This window comes from Phascolarctos cinereus, unplaced genomic scaffold, assembly GCF_003287225.1.
Source record: "Phascolarctos cinereus isolate Bilbo 61053 unplaced genomic scaffold, phaCin_HiC Scaffold_4;HRSCAF=312, whole genome shotgun sequence".
Classification (NCBI taxonomy): Eukaryota; Metazoa; Chordata; class Mammalia; order Diprotodontia; family Phascolarctidae; genus Phascolarctos; species Phascolarctos cinereus.
This window is the reverse complement of record NW_027555847.1, coordinates 570,548,102-570,570,719: the sequence shown is the minus strand read 5'-3', so window position 1 is coordinate 570,570,719 and position 22,618 is coordinate 570,548,102. Positions and strand designations below refer to the sequence as shown.

The following is a 22,618-nucleotide window of genomic DNA, read 5'->3' as shown; positions in this document are numbered from 1 at the left end:
GGAGAGTTGCTGTTGGCCTGGAATCAAGCAAATACGGTTCCAGTTTTTCTAAAGGAGGAAAAAAGTGGGTTTTTCAAACTCTAGACTGGCAAGCTTGAATTCAATTTCTGGCAAAATCCTAGACGGTTTATGAGTATTTTAAAAAGGAAGTGGTGATAATTAAGGCAAAGCATGAGTTCTTCAAGAATAGGCCATAGAGTAGCCTAATTTTATTTTTTAATAAGTTTTGTAGAACAAGGAATGACATAGACATGTTATCTTTGAATTTCTATAAGGCCTGAGATGATGTCTCATTCTTTGTGAAAAATATGGAGAGATCGGGTTAGATGGCTATCCAATTAGGTAGATTTCAAACTAGATAAATGACTAGACCCAAAGCAAAGTAATTAATGGATGTATATTAACCTAGGAAGAACTCTCTAATGGAGTTCTCCATTAGATAATTAGCTCTGTACTGTTCAACATTTTTTGTCACTGTACTGGATGAGACTATAGTTAATAAGCTTAAGAAGTATATGGATCAAATCAACAAGTATGTATTATGCACCACTTATGTGCTAGGCATAAAGCTGAGGATAGTGAACATATTGGATGGAAAAACTGAAATCCCCAAAAGACCTCATCAGGCTAAAACAATGAACTGAAATGAGTAAGATGAAATTTGCTAGGGATAAATATAACATCCTAAACTTAAGCTCCTAAGTAAAGGAAGGGGGGAGTTTTGCTTGTGCCACAGTTGTACAAAAAAAAATGCCTGGGGTCTTTAGTGGACTGTGTGATTCAACAGCTAATCCAGAGTGATGCTGCACTAATATAAGCACAATGTCAAGAATAAGGAAAGTTGACAGTCCTGCTCTATTTTCTCCCAGTTGTATCACATAGGGAATATTGTGTTCAGTTTTAAGCACACATTAAGGCAGAGAGCAACAAGCTCAAATGTGTCTAAAGGAGGGTAACTAGGGGCATAGTATGGTTTTACATCTATCTATCTATCTATCTATCTATCTATCTATCTATCTATCTATCTATCTACATCTATATCTTCTCTCTCTCTATATATATATCTATAATCTATGTCAAATGGTGGCCTTCTCTAGTGCGGGGTGGGGAGGGAAGAAAGGAAGAAAGGAAGGAGACAGTTTGGAACTTGAAATGTAACAAAAAATGAATTAAAATTTTAAAATAAGGAGAGTAATCAGGGTGTTGAGGATACTTATAACCAGGTCATGTGAGTCTTGGCTGAAGAAACGAAATGGACGGCTGGTAAAGGATTTCAGGGGAACACGACAGTTGTCTTCAAGTATGTGAAGACTTGTTCTGAGGAAAAAGGATTAGATTTGCTCTGAATGGCTCCAGAGGGCAGGCAGGACAAGGAGCAAGAGGCACTTATTACAGAGAGTCAGGTTTTGACTTGACTAGGAAAAATTGGTACTGGACAGAAGGGGAATAAGCTGTATTATGAGTAAGTGAATTCTCCGTTCTCAGAAGTCTTCATGTAGAGGATGGATGACTACTTATCAAAGATGTTGTAGAGAGGATTTGTATTTGGGTAATGTATGGACTTGACGCTGAGATGCTATGATTCTATCATTTCCTCAGTGTCTTCTATCTTCTCCTTAAAACATTTTTTTTCCTAAGTTGAAAGAGGGAAGGGGGCAGGTAGGTGGCACAGTGGATAGAGTACCGGCCCTGAAGTCAGGAGGACCTGAGTTCAAATCCAGCCTCAGACCAAACACTTGATACTTACTAGCTGTGTGACCCTGGACAAGTCACTTAACCCCAATTGTCTAAAAATTTAAAAAAAAAGAGGGAAGTATACAATTCCATTTTTTCCCTTTCCCACATTTTTACTAGTTTATGTTTCTCTTCTCTTTCCTGCATTATCCTTGACTTCCCTCTTTCATCAAACAAAGGAGCTGTCACAAAGATGTCAGGCATGGTCATTACTGATTGGTGGAGTGCCCACGAATCAATCATTGTACCTGGGGAAGTAGATACACATGCTAAGAACTATACCTAAACCCACAACTACCAAGGTGGTGGGAATAAAGAGTATAAAAATACCTATGTGGAAGACATGCTTCCTGTTAAGAAGTCTTTGTTTCCAAGATCCTATCTCTGTTTAACGTTGTGAGCTTGGGTAAATTATCTAACTTCTCTAGACCTTGGTGGCTGCATCTGTAAAATGAGAGCTGTAGACATGTAAACACTGAAGGACTGTCCGGGACTTCTGAAGCCATCTAGTTCAAGTGCTCATCACACCTTGAAGCAGATGCTCTCTCTGTTTCCTCCTAGTTTTAAAATGCCACATTTCTCTGAGTTTAAGGTATAGTAGCCAATAGCTGGAATGAACATTTCTGAGTGTTTTTTTCATCTGTCACATGAAAGGGTTGGACTCGATGACCTTTAAGTAATCCCTTCTAGCTCTAAATCTATGATCCAATGAACCTAAGGATGCTTGGCTTTTATCAATTAATGCTGCCACTCTAATAAAGTCACTTTATTTTAGGCTCTGTGAAGAGCAACACTGCCACCAGCTAAATCCTTGTACCTTTCATCTTCACAGTCCTAGTTCTCTAATGAAATTTAATCCTCACAAAAGTCTGGCAAGCCCATCACCCTCATTTCACAGCTGACACATGAAGGGAGCGAGCAGTTTGCTCAGGGATATGCTCGAAGTTATCTGCGGAATGAAAATAAGAGCCCAAGACCTCCCTGCACACCAAATAGCCAAGAACATACGCTATCAAAAGAGAATGCTTCCTCCTTAAACAGCCTCTCACTGGATGTCCATCATGATGAATTCCATTTGGAAACAAGACATTCTAATGACATCCTCATGGACTGGAGTAAATCCAGCTCTTATAGTGTTCCCATTCCTCTTTGGCAAAAGCAAAAGCAAAGGTTTTTGTTGACTTCTTTTAGGTACATTCTGGATTGACTCTCGAACACAGAAAGCAGAAAAGCCTCTCAAACAATGCCCCGATGGCAGAAAGCTTTCCTTTAGGGTGTCTGCACAGTTTGGCAGAAATAACCTTGGCTTTGGAGTTGGAAGGCCTGCACTTGAATCCTCTCTTTGATACTTTCTGGCTCTGTGACAATGGGCATGCAACTGAACCTCTACGAAGCTCAGTTTTCTTTTCTGTATAATGGGAATGATACTCATATTTCCTGACAGGGTTGTTGTGAGAAAATGACTTTAAAATGCTAAAACTCTATAGAAATGTGTGATTACTAGAATTTAAAATGTTTTTCAGGTCAAATATGGGAAAGACTTTTACATGGATAACCAAGAGCAGAAGAGGTGTCTTTTGTAGACATTTCAGTCCTGCATACTTCTTTCCAGTCACTTGGGTTTACTCCCATTTCTGCTGAGAGCATTCTTTATCTCCCTAGGCAAGAAGTGTGAATTTTTTTCTTGGCTCTTCCCTGGTTCTTTCCTGAGGCCATATAAACTTCCCCCATCTCCCTTGGCTGACTGCGGAAACAGAGAATCCTCTGTTTTCCCATGTTCCCATTCTGGAGCTCAGGTCTAAATACACCGTAAGCAGGTCCTGGGGTCTTTGAGGAGTAACTTTTCACTCTGGTCCTCCACTTCTCTAGCTGCCACTATCCTGTAGCTTCCTTAATCATAACTTCCCTCCATTTCTCTTGCTGCAATATACTCTGTAGAGCGTTGCTAAATTAAACTGGTACTAAAAATCTCAACCATAGAAACAATCATACCGGGTTTTAAGGGTTAGCCTGAAAGGAGTAAACAAAAGGTCCATGACTTCAAAGAGCTTAACCTAGTGGGGCAGGGAGTGGGGGAAAGGTGAAGGAGAGGACCACTATAACTGTGGTCTGAATACAGACCAAATACTCCTACAATGAAGGAACAACAACAAAAATAGATATAATCCTCCCCCCCCCCGGGGAATCTTGATTATACGCTGTACCTAGGTTTTATACAAGCCGTATTTTTAAGGAAAAAATGTGGCCTATATTTGGATAGTATGGTAACCAAAGAATTTGATCAACGTCAGAAGTACAGACAGAGCTCTATGGTAATGCAGAATAGTGAAAGATTACATTCAGTTTAGAGAGAACAAAAGAAGCTTTATGGAGGGGGCAGTACCTGAAGGATGAGTAGGATTTCAAAAGGAGAGGTGGGTGGGGGAAAAGCATGGCAGATCAAGGAATGGTTTAGGCAAAAAGAAAGTGACAGGAAAGTAAGGGAGCCATTTAGGGAAGCAAATAGTGTAGTCTGACTAGAGCATAGAAAATAGGTAGAGAACAGACTAGCAATACGGACAGGTGGTGGCTATACTGTGTATGGCTTTAAATACCCACCTCTTGGACATTTCAATCTGGATGGCCTTCTAGTTGAGCTCTTTGCCTTATTGCTCTTCACTCCAATTTATGTTCTGCAGAGTTGCCAAAGCAATTCCAAAGTACAAATCTGACCATGTTATGTCATTGCTTTCGATTCCAATCCATCTTCCACACAATTGTCGAAGTAATTCCAAAGTACAGATCTGACCATGTTATTCTTCTATTCAGTAAATTTCAGGAGTTCTCTATTGCTTCTGGGATAAAACATGTGCTCTTTTGTTTGGCTTTTAATGCCCTTCACAACCTGGCCCCAATCCCTATGTCCAGCTTCATTACTCATTATTCCCTATCCCATGATCTTAGTCCAGGCACGTTGGCTTTCTTTGTTTCTTACACGACACCCTATGTTTCCTCTCAATGCCTCTGCACCAGCCACCCCCATGTCTGGAATGTATTTCTTTCCTCACCTCACTTCTCTGATCTCCTCAAATGTGAGTGCTCTCTCTCCCTCACTACATTGCATTTATTTTCTATATGCTTACATGCCTATATGTTGTTTCCTCTCACAGAATGTCATCTCCTTGAGAAGAGGGATGGTTTAATTTATTTTTATCTTTGTAATCTCAGCGTATAGCACAGTGCTCAGAACATATCACGTGCTTAATAAAAACTAATTTTGATTGAGATAGAATTTGTAGGGCCAGGCAAAGACCTAAAAGGGGAGAAGGCAGAACATTTCCTTCTCCAGCTCTTTTTTTTTTTTAATAAATGAGGAAACTGAGGCAAACAGGGTAAATTGACTTGCCCAGGATCACACAGCTATTAAGTGTCTGGGGTCAGATTTGAACTCAGGAAGATGAACTTTCCTGACTCTAGGCACTCAGTCTACTGTAGGAAGAGGGGAAATGGCTAATAGGATATGACAGCCAAGTGTAAGTAAGATGATAAGAGAGCCACCTCCCTGCTTTCAGTGAGCCCAAGTTATCAGGTCCCTGAAAAAAAAATTGGCAGACAGGATTATTGGGCCACTATCAGTGATCTCTAGAAGATCATGGAAAATGGTAGAAGTGTCACATGACTTGGAAAGGGAAAAGGCTTCCTCCTTTTTTAAAAAAGGGAAGAGTGTGCAACCTGACTTTGATTCCTGGAATAGTTATTGAATGTATTATTAAAGCATTAAAGGGTTAGTAAGAACAACTAGAAAAGGAAGAGGTGATTACAGAAGCAGCATGGACTGATCAAGGACAAGCCACACCAGATTAACTTCACTTCCTTTTTTGTTAAGATTGTTAGACAGACATACTTAGGGGAATGCTGTAGGAACGGATTATCTTGATTTCAGCAAAGCCTTTGATAAAGTCTGTTAGATATAGGCTAAATGAGAGTATATTTATGTGGATTTGCAACTGGTTGCCCGACTAGATCATCACTGTTGAATGACTAGATCATAACTACGTGTTGATGGTTCACTGTTAATATGGAAACTGGTCTCTGATGTGAGATCCCAAGGATCTGTGCTGGACCCCGGGTGGCTTAACTGGCTCTGTGAGTTTCAGATGCCAGTGAGACATGTTGGTGAAATTAACTGCTTGATATTTTTTTATTCATGATAGACTATCCTCTACTCATCTATCAAAATGATTTTCCTGCGGCAACTAGGTGGCACATTGGATAGAGCTCCAGCCTTGGAGTCAGGAGGACCTGAGTTCAAATGTGACCTCAGACATTTGACACTCACTAGCTGTGTGACCCTGGGCAAGGCACTTAAACCTGATTACCTCACCAACAAGAAAAAAAAATTTCCTAAAGTGCAGGTCTGACAATGTCATACCACCCCCACCCCTGTCAATAAACTTCAGTGGCTCTCTATCACCTCCAGGATCAAATATAAAATACTCTATTTGGCATCTAAACTCTCTCTACCTGCCTCTTCCCCTCCCCCCTTCTAGTCTTCTTACATCGTATAATCCACTATATATTCTTCTAACAAGTGACACTGGCCCCTTTGCTGTTCTTGGAAAAAGACGCTGGACATGTTCTCTGTTTGTCCCCCAAGTACAGGATGCTCTCCCTCCTCATCTGTCTCCTGGCTTGCTTAGTTTCCTTCAAATATCAGATAAAATTCTACTTTGTACAGGAAGCTTTTCCTGATCTCTTCTTAATTCTAGTGCCTTCCCTCTATTGAATATTTCCTATTTATCCTGCATATAGCTCATTTGTACATAACTATTTGTATGTAGTCTCCCCTATTAGATTGTGAGCTTCTCAAGGGCAAGGACTGTCGTTCGCCTTTTTTTGTATCCCTAGTACTTAGCACATAGTAGGTTCTTTATGAAGGTTTATTGACTGACTGGATGAAAGCACAAAGGCATGCCTATCAAATGTGCAGGCATCAATGCTGGAAAAGATAACAAATTGGACAACAGATTCAGAATCCACAAAGATCTCAATAAGCTAGAAGTTTGGGCAAATTTAAGGAACAATTAAGGAAAATTAAGAAACAAATGCAAAGTTTTTCACTTGAGTTAAAAAAATCAACTTCAAACATACAAGATGGGGGAGATGTGGTTAGACCTCATATCTGGCTGCAACAATGAGGCAGGTGATACTCTTGCAGTCCTAGTCACATCTGGAGTATGGTATTGAGATCTGGATGTCACATTTTTGGGAGGGTATTGATAAGTTAGAGAATATTCAGAGCACAGTGACCTAGAAGGTAACATGAGAATGACCGAAGGAACTTGGGATATTTACCTTGGTAAAGAAAAGATTTAGAGGAGGAGATGATTGGTGTCTTTGATCTGTGAAGGACGGTCACATGAAAGACTTATTCTGTTCGGTCCTCGAGGGTAAGCTAGTACAATAGGTAGAAACTTCAGGGAGAAGGATTCAGATGGGAAGTAAGGAGAAGTTTCTCAACGTCTGGAGCTGTCCAAAAGGACAAGAGGAGGCAGGCCTTTCCAGATTGGACGTCGTCAAGCAAAGGCCAGATGGCCATTTTGGGAAGATACTGTAGAGGGTATTTAGATACAGGTTGGACTAGATGGAGAGGATGGTAACCTTAGAATACACTTCCTTTCTAGTGCAATATGAGATCTTGCCCAGGGTCCCCTGGATGGAGTGTGGTAGGTTTCAATGAATTATAAAAACATTAGTAATTGATTATCTTAGAAATGGAAGTACTGAGAGTCCTTTGTAAGTTACCTTGACCTGTCTCAAGTTACCCCCACCATGCTGATGGGAACTCACGTGGAAATGTGCAGAAATCCTAAGAATGTTAGATTAGCAGAATGTTTCTACATATCCTTGATTATTAAATAGCAGATATTTGCAAGCAAAACAAATGTAAAATATCTGAAAGGCAATATAATGATTTTGTATTTTAGGACTCTAGCCTCTATCTTGTCAGTACAATCTTATTTTTGTATGAAGCTGGAGTGATGAACTCCTGGGCAGTTCCACATTTCATAGATAGTGCAGCTGTAGGATCAATATCTAATCTCAGAAGCTCAGCAGGCAGGGGTCAGTCTTGTGATAGTCTTCTGTAACAAAGACAACCTTCTGCTTCTAATTATAGAAAATTAAGTGACGATTCAAATCTAGTTTTCATGCTCTCTGTGCAGAAATTCTAGAGTATGTCCAATGTGGAGAGAATCATACTTAGCATCTTAGGTGGGGTTAATCAACAATTAGAAATCTAAGTGGCCAACTGTTTATCAGGAAATTAGAACCCCTCAATAAGCATTTATGAAGTACCTACTAGGTGCAAGGTGCTGGAGCTGGAAAGAAAAAAAGTAAAAAAGAATCTCTGTCCTCCAGAAGGCTGTATTTGACAAGGGGGAGGAGGAGAGGGAGAGAGTGAAAGTGTATATAAAAGTGAACACAAGGAGAATTTTTCTCTGCTGTTACCTTTATATGATACTACAGTATCATATAAAATCTATACACTGTGTTCTAGCCTTCACTGGAGTTTGCCTAGTTCCCCTATGATCAAACCTCCTGCCCATCTACATCACTGCTCTCTTTTGTCCTTTGTAGGAAGCTAAGGGCCTGTCGACTTAGGCCTACCTTAAAACATTCTCTCCTATATTCATCTATTCCATTCACATAACTTAAGTGTTGTTTTTTTTTTTAATACTTGGGGTGTGTGTATGTGGGGGGGGGTAACTGCTGGGTCATCCCTCACAGCTGTTATCTTTTGTCTTAATGATGAGGGCAAGAACCATTTTGGTTTTGGTACCCTGAAGTAGCATCCTGTACAGTGCTGCTCCTGGGTGCTTGCCTCCTTTAGGGTATAGGACCATAGAATACTGGAGCTGGGAAAGACCTTAGAGATCTAGTCTAGCCCCCCATTAGGACACAGATTCTGCTGTAATACCAAACTTTTTTTTTTTAAATTCCCCTTCTGCTTGTCAACTGAGGGGTAGGTGGTCAACTTCCCTTTCTCATATCAGTTCATTCTCAAATACTACCTTTTCTCTCCAATAGTTATATTGCCTTAGGGTAACATTTAACTGGTAGACTTTAAAGCCTTAGCTGTATGAACTCAAAGTCTATTGCTACCACCATGCATTCCTTCCTGTGTAGTCTAGGGAAATCCAGAAAAGGAATTATGCTAGGTTGACCTCCCCACCAGGCCAAAAATCAATGACTCACTCTGAATGTCCTTCACTTCCTCCCTGACCCATCTTAATAATAAAACTTCAGAGAAATTTAAAGTAGCTGCTCAGATAAAGCCTAATGACTCAGGTTTATGAAGCTCCTTTAAACCAACAAAATACACTCATAAACAAATGATTCCTTCCTGTTTTTCAAAAAGTAAAACTAAAGGGACATAGGATTTTAAAGCTAGAAGAGACTTTAGAAATTACCTAATCCAGATGTCTTGCTTTATTGAGGAGGAAACTGGAGGCCCAAGAAATGGCTTACTCTTGATCTACATAAGCAGTAATCATCAGACTTAGGATTCAAACCCAGATCTTCTGACTCTTAGTTCTGCTTCCACAATACACTGACTTATTTGCTTTATAAAAGGTCCTCTTCCCCCCCCCCATCCCCATGAGATCCAAAGTTCTCTACTTAGAAGAATCCTTTAGTTATTATAAGCTGGGGAAGAAATCAAGCAAGCAAAGAAGGAAGGAAAAAAGTATTCATAATGACAAAAAGATGTGAAAGTGGAAGATGGGCTGGGCATAGTGATGCACCCCTGTAATCCTTGCTACACTATCTCTTAAGCTTGGGAGTTCACAATATGTTACACCACAGGTGTCTCCACTAAGCGTGGCACCAATACAGTGAGCCTTGGGGAGGGGAGCGGAAGGAAGGAGAGGGAAGGGGGACTGCCAGGCTGCCTAAGGAAAGCTGAACTGGCCCAAGGTGGAAACAGACCAGGTCAAGGATCCTGTGCCAATCAGTGGTGGGGCCGGTCTGTGAGTGGCTTCTGTATGTTTATTTTTTCTTTTATGTATAATATTTCCATATCAGTAATTTTGTACAGGAAGACCTCAAATAAAAGAAAAAAAATGAAAGTGAAAAATAGCACCCCTCACTCTGTATTCAAACAATATCAGTTCTTTCTCTGGAAGGGGATAGCATGCTTTATCATGAGTCCTTTGGGATTCTCTTGGATTGTTGTATTGCTGAGAATAGCTAAGCCATTCGCAGTTCTTCACAAACAGTATTGTTACTGTGTACAATGTTCTCCTGGTTCTGTTTACTTTACTATGCATCATGTAAGTCTTTCCAGGTTTTTCTGAAACTATCCTGTTTGTCTTTTCTTACAGGACAATAATATTCTGTTGCAATCATATACCACAGCTTGTTAGCCATTCCCCAAATGAGGGGCATCCCTTCAATTTTTAATTCTTAGCCACCACAAAAACAGCTACTATAAATATTTTTGTACAAATAGCTCCTTTTCTCTTTCTTTGGACCTAGCAGTGACATTGCTGGATCAAAAGATATGCACAGTTTTACAGGCCTTTGGGCATAGCTCCAAATTGCTCTATGGAATGGTTGGATCAGTTCACAACTCCATCAACAATGCATTAGTGTCCCAGTTTTCCCTTCCAATATCCAACATTTTCCTTTTTTGGCATGTTAGCCAATCTGATAGGTGTGAGGTGGTCCGGTATACATCTCAACCATAGCCATTTTCAGGTATGAACTTTAAGATACTAAACATAGAGTGAAGCTGAGCAAAGAAAACCACACATTGTCCATTTTTTACATCTCATGGTGAACTTATTTTTGTGCATTTCCATGGGGAATCAGATGGCCACTCACTGAGTTATCTTAGTTTAATTCAAATTTTGTTAGAAAAGAGAAGTCTCTGGATACAGGGGAAAACTAGAATTCCCCATTTACATTTAATCTAATCACAACTCTGCCAAAGGCCAAGTGGTCACAATAGCAAACAGTGGTGTCATCTGTGGCCACTGGGATGTGTGGCTAGATGAAAAAACAATACTTTCTTTGGGGAGTAATAGTAAGAGGATTGAGGAGATGGAGTGGGAAGTATGTACTTTTGAGATTCTACATGAGTGGAGACAGAAACCATTGTTGCCACGGCAAGATGACTAAAACAAACGGATCATTCCCCTTCTCCACTCTAAGATGACAATACTGTTATTCTGTCTATCTTCTCCCCTTAGATTTTTTTGGAGAAGTTGTCAGATCCGAATTTGAGTTATGTTCGTGGCAGAAGCCTGTGTAAGCATGTGTAAGCTCAAAGGATCATTTGTTTTAAGGTGACTACTCTAGAAGTTGTTCTGTTTATAGCAGTGCTACTATGGACATTTTAAGTTTCTGTTGGCAATAATTTTTAAGGGTTGAACTTGGTTGAAAAAGTGGGCTATTTTCCCCACATATTAAAAGGTCAAGTCAAGTGCTAGATATTTTTCCTCCTTTGTCTTTGAAGGTAACATGGGAAATTATAAGAATCTTAGTTTCCTCCTTTATAAAATGAGGGGACTGGATAAGGTGGTCCCCAAGGTCCCTCCTGTATCTTAGTCTTATGATTGCAGCATGATCCAATGTGCCTGCCAGATATCAGGCTTTTGATGATGTCTAAGTGGCCAATACACAGTCATTGTGAAGACAGTGACAGCTCTCCACTAATACCAGTGGAACAAATTGGTATGATTTAAAGCTTAAATATATCACAACCACAGTAAATGAACAAATGGGGAGGAAATATAACAAAGCTCTTATTCATCACATTCCCCTTTCTCTCTTTACCCAACTACTTTCCCAGAGGACCATGTACATGAAGGAATTCAGACAGGTGTGGTTTTCACAGCATAAAATTAGTTCCCTCTGTTTATACCAAAGGCCTGAGACCTTACAGATTTCAAAGACAACAATCTCATTTTTTAGTTTTTATGACATTCTATTTGACAGGTGTATTAAAAAAAAAGGTAACTTGAAACATAATTTGAATAAAGCAAGAGTTGCTTTAAAATTGTTGTCTTCAAAACCATCAGACTCCTGAAAGTTTTGAGTATGGCCTATCTCACAAGTCACAGCTACTCCTTCCCCTCTGATGGTGCCATGATATAGTCTAATATCTTATATAAGCATGGGTGTATTTGTTTTGCATTTACTCTTCATATCTTTATACATAGATATGTCTCCATGAAACCAGTGTGAGCTTGAGAGCAGGGATAATTTCAGATTTTATATTCTTAGCAGCTAAGACAGTGCCTAGTACTATGTTGATGCCTAATTAACGCTTGCTGATTGACTGAGGGTCAAACTGCTCAGCATCTGTCTTGGTTTGTAAAGAATGACAACTTTATTCTCAGACCATCATACTCCTGATTTTCAAACTATGTGGCTGATAGGCATTGTTGTATGGTGGAGAAAAAACTAGCCTGTAAACCAGAAAGACACGGACGGGTTCCTGTCCTGTCTCTGACACACAACTGCTATATGTTCCTGGGTAACTCACAACCTTGAAATGCTCTGTCCAGCTTTCTGAGATAATGCATGTCTGATAAGATGTTGTCCTACCATTGGTGGAGGGATTTTCTACTCTTGGGAGTTCCTTATAAACACTGAAATCCAAGGTCCTATCTCTATAGATGACAAAGCACAGTGTACTGAGAGTTGACACCCAAACTCTAGTCCTGACTCAGTTATTGCCTAGCTTTGTATACTTTGTAAGTCATCTCACCTTTTTGGCCTTCAGTTTGTACATCTGTAAGGTAAGTGATTAGACTACGTGGCCCTTCAGATTTTCCAAACTTCAAGTCAAGCACTTTTTTTTCACTAAACTACTTCTTCTTTTGTCTGCTTGAGAGGTCTTTGAGATTAAGGATCATCGAGGCAGTGAGCAGTGGTGGGTTACCAAAGCTATTGACGACTGCATTTCTAAATTTTGTAGGAGGAAGGAATGACTTTAGGCCCTTTGGATTGTTTTACCTATTTCTAGCAGTCAGAGTCCTGAAAGTCTTTATGTATGTCTCTCTGGACAAGACTGCTGTACTCTGCCTTTACTTAAGGAAGGAAGGAAGGAGATTTTGTTGAGAAGAGAGATAATCAATATGAAGTTCCCATATTTCTCTGCCTAGGCACTACTCCATTACTGGTGACTAACATAGAGCCACTGGAGAGATGGAAGTTAGCAGCCCAAAAAACATTTAAAGGAGAAATCAGAAGTCCTGGACCAAAAGCTCTAGGCTGGGCTGAATTCATGCTTATTTGTTGGTGTATCCAGAATTGGACTCAGGATTAGGATTGACCAAAGATTTTGTAATCACTTTTCTATTCCCTCTCTCCTGTTAGCTTTTTATCTGCCAAAATTCCAGGACATGATTTATTTAGTTTGAGACCTCATTTGAAGAAACTCCTCCTCTCCAGTTCTCAAAAACCCAAGACTTTAGCTACAGGGTGACTAATTACAAAAATGCCTGACAAAGCAGGGACCACAATAGGCTGAGTGGAGTAGGACTTTGCAATGTTCACAATAGGCAGATTTTAGCAGAACAAAAATATCTAGCCAGCAGATGGCAACAGCGTACTTTGCAAGTGTTTAGGTGGACAGATTCAGAGCCGCTGGAAGGCAATGTTTAACTGGCTATTGTATAAGTGATTTATGTATTTGGACTCTGCTCAATGTTATATATGCATTCCTGAATAAAATATTCACAGTGTATTTTCCACTGGCAGCTGAGCTTCAATACTAAGCTCCATGTTCTAATTCCCAAGGCTCTTCAAAGGAGCCTCCTTGCCATCAAATTGCTTTCCTCCCAGAATAGCCACTTGCTACCCCCAGAAAAGGCTCTGGGTTGGGAGGGACTGTAATGCAGCCAACACCAACTGAATGGTTTACCAGGAATTTGTTAAGCTTAAGCAAATGTGTTTGCCAGCCTGCTCCCCCATGAAAAAATTGCCTGTTCCATCTTCCCAAGGCTTCTGAAAATTATTCATCAGATTTTACTGGCATCACCATTTCTAGCTTAGTATATTGTCATATTAATTTTTGGAGTCTGAAGGTTGTGTGTGTGTGTGTGTGTGTGTGGTGTGTGTGTGTGTGTATGTAGCACACCCATACTCCTAAGAAACACATTACAACACAATATAAAAACACAAAGAGTCAAACCAGATACATAAATCAGGTGGTGCTGTTCTCTCCCGCTTCAGCAGACAGGAGGTTCCCAGGAATTCAACACAGCCCCCACAGCCTTGAAGCTATGTCAGAATTCCAAAAGGGATAACCAGGAATTTTCTGGAATAACAGAACAGGATCATTTTGTTGGATGGAATGTAGTAATGCCACAGTAAAGCTACTATTATTTATCCACTCCAAATCAACTTCAACCCTCTCTCCTCCAAGGTCATTTAGGAGTCTTGCTCCTTCACTGGTGTTCTATCACCTATCCAGCCCTTGCAGGATTACAGGATTAAAAACCAGAAAAAGCCTTAGGAATTATCTAATCCAACTACTCTGATTTCCTAGAGAAAGGAAGAGATTTGCTCAAAGTCATGCAAAGAGTATCAGAGCTAGGATCCACTGGTTTCCACATGTTCATCCAATGTTCTTTGGATGACTACCCATTGTTCACTAGATCTTTCTCCACTTTCTCCCAAAGAGGATCTTCTGCTCTAGCCAGGTTAGTTTTTCCACTGAAATTACCTTCCAGTTCATGCTCATTTCTGCCTTTGTTCAAGTTGTTCCTTTCCCAACTTTTTCAAATCCAAATCTCGCCAATCCTTTATAGCCCATTTCAACTACGATTTTCTCCATGAAGGTTACCCTTAACCCTCTAGGGAACAACACTGACCCTTCCCCTTCATAAGTCCTTACTCTCCATAGTACTTAAACTCTCCGTTCTTTTGGCCTTAGATTCCCTTCAGTTTAATACGTACTGTTTTGTACAATTTGTCAATTTGTTCCTAGGTCTAAGTCTTCTTCTTCAATAAGTCTGTAATTTTCCTAGGGTCAGAGATCATCAACAATAAACATGAATTCATTAAGTACATATGTGTCAGGCACCATGGGAATACAAAGACAAAAATTGACACCTGCCTTCAAAGTGCTTATATTTTTTTAAAATAAGTATAAATTGGGGTGGAGCCAAGATGGCGGAATGAAAGCAGTGACTCGCTTGAGCTTTCCCCCAAACTCCTCCAAATACCTGTAAAAAAATGGCTCTAAACAAATTCTAAAGCAGAAGAACCCACAAAAAGAGTAAAGCAAATTTCCAGCCCAAGAAAACCTGGATGTTTGACTGGAAAGGCATATCACGCTGGGAGAGGAGGGAGCGCAGTGCAGCGTGGGCGCACAGGCTGCAGCTAACCTGGAGCAGGCCTCAGAGGACTGAATCGCAGGCAGCTGTGGCAGTTTCCAAACTTCTCAAACCACGAATGCCAAAGACAACTTAGAAGGTCAGTGGGAAAAGTCTGTTTCTGTGGTGCTAAGAGAGAAGTGAGGTAGTTTTAGCTCCATTCCCTGAGCACAACCCAGGGCAAGGGCTGCCTCCTGAGCTCTGGCCCCCAGACTGAGGGGGAGTCATGTTGCTGATCAGAGGGGGATTGCAGAAATCTCTTTGCCAGTGCTGAGGCAGGAATCTCTTGCTTTGTCCGTGCTTGGATCTGGGTCACAGTTCTGGGTGGCAGTCCTGGGGCAAGGAGGAGTGCTGGCATGGTGGAGCTTGTAGTGGCTGTGAAGAGGAAACCCTCCTCACAGTTCTAGGACAGAAAAGAGTACTTGTGGTCACTGATGGACCACAGCACAGGTCAGGAAAGGAATAAACAACTCACCTCTTATCATACCACCTGGCAAGAATTGAAAATTTACAGGTCCCTACAAGTCTCTCTGAAAACAACTGTACAACCCCCCAAAGCTTGGGGTAGTACATTCTCCACATTGGAAGCAGACTCTTACCTTAACAAAGAGTTTAAAACTCAAGTAATTGGCTGGGATCATGAGCAAGCACAGCAAAAAGAGTCTGACTATATTATCTTACTTTGGTGACAAAGAAGATCAAAATATACAACCAGAAGAAGATAACAAAGTCAAAGCTCCTACATCCAAAGCCTCTAAGAAAAACATGAATCAGTCCCAGGCCTTGGAAGAGCTCAAAAAGGATTTTGAGAAGCAAGTAAGAGAAGTAGAGCAAAAACTGAGAAGAGAAATGGGAGTGATGCAAGAAAATCATGAAAAACAAGTCAACAGCTTGCTAAAGGAGACCCAAAAAAATACTGAAGAAAATAACACCTTAATAAATAGCCTAACCCAAATGGCAAAAGAGATCCAAAAAGCCAATGAGGAGAAGAATGCCCTAAAAAGAAAAATTGGCCAAATTGAAAAGGAAGTCCAAAAGCTTACTGAAGAAAATACTTCCTTAAAAATTAGAATAGAGCAATTGGAAGTTAGTGACTTTACGAGAAATCAAGACACTGTAAAACAAATCCAAAAGAATGAAAAAATAGAAAACAATGTGAAATATCTCATTGGAAAAACAACTGACCTGGAAAATAAATCCAGGAGAGAGAATTTAAAAATTATTGGACTATCTGAAAGCCATGATCAAAAAAAGAGCCTAGACATCATCTTTCAAGAAATTATCAAGGAAAACTGCCCTGATATTTTAGAACCAGAGGGCAAAATAGAAATGGAAAGAATCCACCCATCTCCTCCTGAAAGAGATCCCCAAAGGAAAACTCCTAGGAATATTGTAGCCAAATTCCAGAGTTCCCAGGTCAAGAAGAAAATATTACAAGCTACCAGAAAGTATTGTGGAAACACAATCAGGATAACACAAGATTTAGCAGCTTCTACATTAAAGGACCGCAAGGCATGGAATATAATATTCCGGAGGGCAAAGGAGATAGGACTGCCACCAAGAATCACCTACCCAGCAAAACTGAGTATAATCCTTCTGGGGAAAAAATGGTCATTCAGTGAAATAGAGGACTTTCAAGCATTCTTGATGAAAAGACCAGAGCTGAATAGAAAATTTGACTTTCAAATACAGGACTCCAGTGGAACATGAAGAGGTAAACAGGAAAGAGAAATCATAAGAGACTTATTAAGGTTGAACTCTTTACATTCCCGCATGGAAAGATGATATTTATAACTCATGAGACCTTTGTCAGTATTAGGGTAGTTGGAGGGAAAAATTATATGCATATATGTGTAGATAGATAGATAGAGGGCACAGGATGAATTAAAGATGAAGGGGTGATATCTGGAGAATATTCTCATAGGATTTGGCTTAAGGAGGGAATAACATACACATTCAATTGGGTATGGAAATCTGTCTTACCCTACAGGAAAACAGGGGGAGAAGGGGGCAAGAGAGCAGGGGGATGACAGACAGGAGGGCAGATTGGGAAAGCAAATGCTTCTAAGGAGGGACAGGGTCAAAAGAAAGAATAGAATAAATGGGCGGGGCAGGATAGGATTAAGGGAAACAGAGTTAGTTTTTCAGAACATGACTACTATGGAAGTGTTTTGCATAACTGCACATGTATAACCTACATTGAGTTGCTTGCCTTTTCAATGAGGGTGGGTGGGGAGGGAGGAAGGGAGAAAATTTGGAACCCAAAGTTTTAAAAACATATGTTTAAAAAAAATGCTTTCACATGCAACTGGGAAATAAGAAATACAGGAAATGGGGTACAGAAGTCTACCCTGCCCTACAGGAAAACAGAAGGGGAAGGGGATAAGAGAAGGGGGGGAAAGATAGGAGAGGGAAGACTAGGGGAAGGGGTATTCAGAATGCATGCTGTCTTGGGGTAGGGGTAGGGTCGAGATGGGGTGATAATTTGCTCAAAATCTTGTGGAAGTAAATGTTGAAAACTAAAAATAAATCAATTTGTATAAAAAAAATAAAAATAATTTAGAAAAGCATAAATTTAATCATCAATAGTATAAACATTGTAATATGCAAAGAACAGAAAGAACTGTATTTATGTAATTAAATGTAATTAATTTAAATATACATTTAATTAAATTAAAATTGGTGTATCTTACATAATCTTTCTATTATTTTTAAATATTTAATTGATACTAAGAATTCACATTCTATTGAAGGGTGCTCTTTATATATATGTACATATAAATTAAATAAAGGTAATGGGGGCATATGAGAATTTAGGGGAGGAAGACAGGCTTCATAAGATGGTTCTAGAACTGAGTTTTGAAGTAAACAAGGAATTCTAAAAGGCAAAGGAAAAGGGGAGGAGAGAGTACATTATTCCAGGTATGAGGGACAGACAATCCAAAGGTATGGAGATGTCATGTGTGAGAAATAGATCAATATGAATGAATAAAAAAAGGCATTTATCAAGCCATTACTATGTGTATGTACTAAGCCCCAGGGACACAAAATAGAAAGTCAGTCCCTAACTCTCAAGAGCTCACATTTTTATAGGGAAAACTATAATTACATTTGGAAGATGTTAGCTCCAAGTCAAATGGAAATGTCCAATGGTCCTTAGGGCATGGTGGCAAAACAGATGCTTTAATGTCACTTCCGCTGATAAAATATCAGTTTCTAATGTTGAAACATTTGACAGTGCCAAGGACTTGGGTGGCAAGAATTTTATTTTCTGGGTTTTCAGTAGCTGTGGCTGTGGCATCCATAGAAGCAATAGCCAGGGTACGTCTCCACAGGGGATGCTTCCCAGGATAATGCTTGTAGACACTGGACTAGAGGCATTGCTATTCCAAAGGCTCTTGGGTTTTATCTGCTGGGTTGTGAGGGGAGATGGTTGCTAAGGTGCTGGTGTTGGTGGGGGTTTGATTTGCCTGACACATGCTGCCTCTTGCCTCTCCTTCTGCAAGGCTGTCTTACCTGCTGGTGGGTAGTGGCTGGTTGGTAACTGGTGGTGATGGCTGGCCCCTTTTTCACAGGAGTTGCTTCCCCACATGATGGCTATAGAGCTATACAAGAAGGGTAGTGTTCTTGCTGCTCCTAATGGTCTGGGGATGGGGGATGGGGATGCATAAACAGCAAAAAAGCTAGTTTGGCTAAACCATGGAGTATATGAAGTGGACTATAATAAGGCTTCAAAGGTAAGATGGGGCTAGGTTGTGAGGGGCTTGAAATACTAAAGTATATAGTTTATTCTTGAGGCAACAGGGAGTAGAGGAGTGACATGTTCAGATCTGCTCTTTAAGAAAATAATTTTCATGACTTTGTAGGGTACACGTGAAGTGTGGTAACTAATTAAGAAGGTACTGAAATAGTCTAGGTGAGAGGTGATGACAATTTGAACTAGAGTGATGGCTATATCAGTCAGTAAGTTAACATTTATTAGGCACCTACTATGTGCCAGGCACTGTGTTAAGTGCTGGGGATATTAAAAGAGTAGATAAGACTCTTATTTACAAAAGACACTCCTTGCCCCTCCAAGAGTTCATAATCTAGTAGGGGAGACAAGAAGCAAACAAAGACTTACAGACAAGCTATATGCAAGAAAAACAGAAAACAACAAAATGAAGACACTAGAAGTAAGAGGGTTTGGGAAAGGATTCCCATAGAAGGTAGGGTTTTAGTTGGGACTGAAAGGAAGCCAAAGATCCTAAGAGGTGGAGCTAAAGAGGGAGAGCATTCCAGGCATAGGGAATTTTCCAGAGAAAATTCCAGGACCTAAGAGATGGAATGTCTTGTTAAGGGAACAGTAAGAAGGCCAATGTCACCTGATTGAAAAATGTGTGGCAGGGAGGCAGCGAGGTGGCCCAGGGGATAGAATACCTTTCCTGGAGTCAGGAGGATCTGAGTTGAAATCTGGTCTTAGATCAGACATTTGACACTTACTAGCTGTGTGACCCCAGGTAAATCACCACCCAACTACCTTGCCAAAAAAAAAAAGGATGTAGCAGGGAGTAAAGTGTAAGAAGACTGGAAAGGTAGGCAGAGGCTAGGTTAAGAAGCGCTTTGTGTGAGCACAGGCACTGGAGTCAGGAGGACCTGAGTTCAACTCTGACCTCAGACACTTGACACTTACTACTTATGTGACCCTGGGCAAGTCACTTAACCCCATTGTCTAGCAAAAAACAAACAAACAACAACAACAACAAAAGAAGTGCTTTGTATGCCAAATTGAAGAATCTGTGTTTGATCCTGGAGGTGATAGGGAGCCACTGGAGTTTACTGAGTAGTCAAAGTAACATGATCAAACCTACACTTAGGAAAATCACTCTGGCAGCGAAATGGAGAATGGATTGGAGTGGGGAGAGACTTGGGCAGGCAGATCTACCAGCAGGGTATTGCGATAGTCCAGGTGTGAGGTGATGAGGGTCTGCAGAGTGGTGGCAATATCACAGGAGAGGAGGGGGTATGTTTGACAGATGTAAATGAGCAGGGATAAGGGCACTAGTACAAGAGATGTTGTAGAGATGACCTGACTCGGCAATTCTTTGGATATGTGTGATAAGGGAGAATTATAATGAAGTTAAGGATGATGATTAAGTTATGACCTGGATGACTACAAGGATGGTATTGCCCTTGATAGAAACCAGAGGGTTTGGAAGAAGAGTATTCTGTTGTGTATTGTTGTTGTTTTTTGTGTATTGTTTTTTTGCAGGGGAGGGAGGCAGGGGATAATGACTTGTGTTTAGATCCTACCTTCTATAGAACACCATTCCCTTTCACAAAAGACAGCTAGGATGCTCTGGGCCAGGGATTCTTCCTTAGACAGCCCGGTGGCAGGGCTCCCCCTACTGGTGCTGGGCTTAATCAACTTTTAGCTCACTACAACTCCCAAGCTTTAGTGATCTACTTGCTTCAGCCTCTCCAGTAGAAAGGGATTATAGATGTACATCACCATGCTTTTTTAAAAGTATGATACAAATGCTACACATTACTTTCAAAACTGTCCTTTTTGTCTGTGCTTCCTTTTGTTCTTTTCTCTGCATTTAAAATATGTTTCAAAAGGTCTCTTATTTTTGTCATCACTATTGCTGATAACCCTCCCTTTATTCTCCAATTAAGTACTGAGAAAAAGAAAGAAAAAACCCCACTAAAACCTTGTAACAGATGAGCATTGTCAAATAAAAACAAATCCACACAGTAATAATGTCCCAAAACAAGTTTCTTTCTCCACTTTGTATCCATCTCTTCTCTGTCAGGAGGTAGGGCTGATCAATTTTTTTATGTTTCTATGCTGGGCTCTTGCCTCTTGCTGAGCAGGTAGAGCTCCTTATGTCATGCAGGTACCTGGGTGATGGCTAGACAGGGCAGTTGGTGGTGACGAAGGAGTAGTAGAAAGGAGATGGAAGAAGCTGGAATGCTTTGGAAGTGGACAAGAGGCCAAGTCTAGTGAAACAGACACCAACAAGCCAGAATAGGAGACTGGGCACAAGGGTCAGGGACTGAGGACAAAGGGCCTCCGTGATCAGAAGTCAGGATCTAGGCAAAGGATCTGGTTAACAAATATCAGTTTCCAGTAGTAACAATGTAGTCTGACAGTAAGCCAAGTCCTGGGGAAGGTTCTTCTAACATATTTCCTGTCTAGTTGAATGGAAGAACAGGGTCTCAGAGTAAAGAGAGGTGTAACGACTTGGCTGGAGTGGGGAGAGGAGAGGATAGGAAGCTAGGCAGTTTTTGGCAAACATATACTTAGTATTAATGTAGCCAACCAAAGAAGTCACAACAAGGTCCAGTTCACCTAGAACATGGTGGTATTAAAACAGGCATACTGAAATACCACCTATTAATCTACACTAATGTATTAGTCACTTACATGCTTCCTTCCAGCAAGTCTTAGTGGTTAGCCAAGACTTGGAATTCTCTAGGCTATACTGAAAATGTTTTAAGACATGGAGGACACCATTCCCTCTCACAAAAGAAAGCTAAGACACTATGGGTCAGGAATTCTTAACCTTTTTGTGTTATGGACCCCTTTGGCACTCTGGTGAAGTTTATGGACACCTCAGAATAATGTTTTCAAAATACAGTTACAAAGGAAACCATTAATGTTGAAATACAAGTTTAAAACACTAAAAAACAAGTTTATGGACTCCAGATTAAGAACTCTTAGTTAGGCTATAATTCTAGCCTTTTTAATCATGGCAGACAACCATTCCTTCCCACTAAATACCCCCTGGAGACACTGCCAGAAAGGATACCAGAGGCTGAGTATATGGCATTTCTCATATTCTTAGGTAATACTTCAGTCCAAGGCAATTCTTCTAGCTCCCTATATATTCCATAAAGCAGCTCACAGCACAGAGTTATTTAATAAAAAGCAACCAACCAAATCTACACTGTGCTGGACCAACAGGTTAATATATCAGCTGGAAGAGTTGAACTGACAACAGTTGTCAATAGTATGGATAGGTTATGTTGTAGGCAGGCACCAAGAGATCACATACTGACATTGTACAAAGATAGCTGTGGGCAGAAGGGAATCAGGGATGCAACCATGAATAGCCATTTTTAAATTGTTCTTACTCTGGGCTCTTTGCCTGGAGTTGGCTACTCCTAGAGTACATGGCATCACTTCGATCATTCTCTTGATTCCCACTATAAATATTAGATTCTTTCTCCGCTCACCCCCACCCTGATATTTGTATTTCTGGATGATCTATGGGAGTGGAGTGGAGGGAAAAAGAAGCTTGGGATACTATAAAGAGCGCTGAACTTGGAGTCATACAACTTAGGTTTCACATTGACTATGCTACTTATGACTTGTGTGATGCTGATGATACACTTTACCTCTGAGCCTTAATTTCCTCATCTATAAATAGAAGAAGGTTTTTCTATAGGTTTAAAATCCCTTTCTATTCTAACATTCTGTGATTCTGTGACTTCAGCACAGAATTTGTTTCCCTCTGAGCAGTAACAGT

General features: G+C 40.4%; 1 protein-coding gene across 4 annotated transcripts in view; it reads right to left on the bottom strand.

Annotated features, from left to right (window-relative positions):
• LYRM4 (LYR motif containing 4) overlaps positions 1–22,618 on the bottom strand; it is a 214,112-nt gene that overhangs the window by 22,620 nt on the left and 168,874 nt on the right. The window lies entirely within an intron of this gene.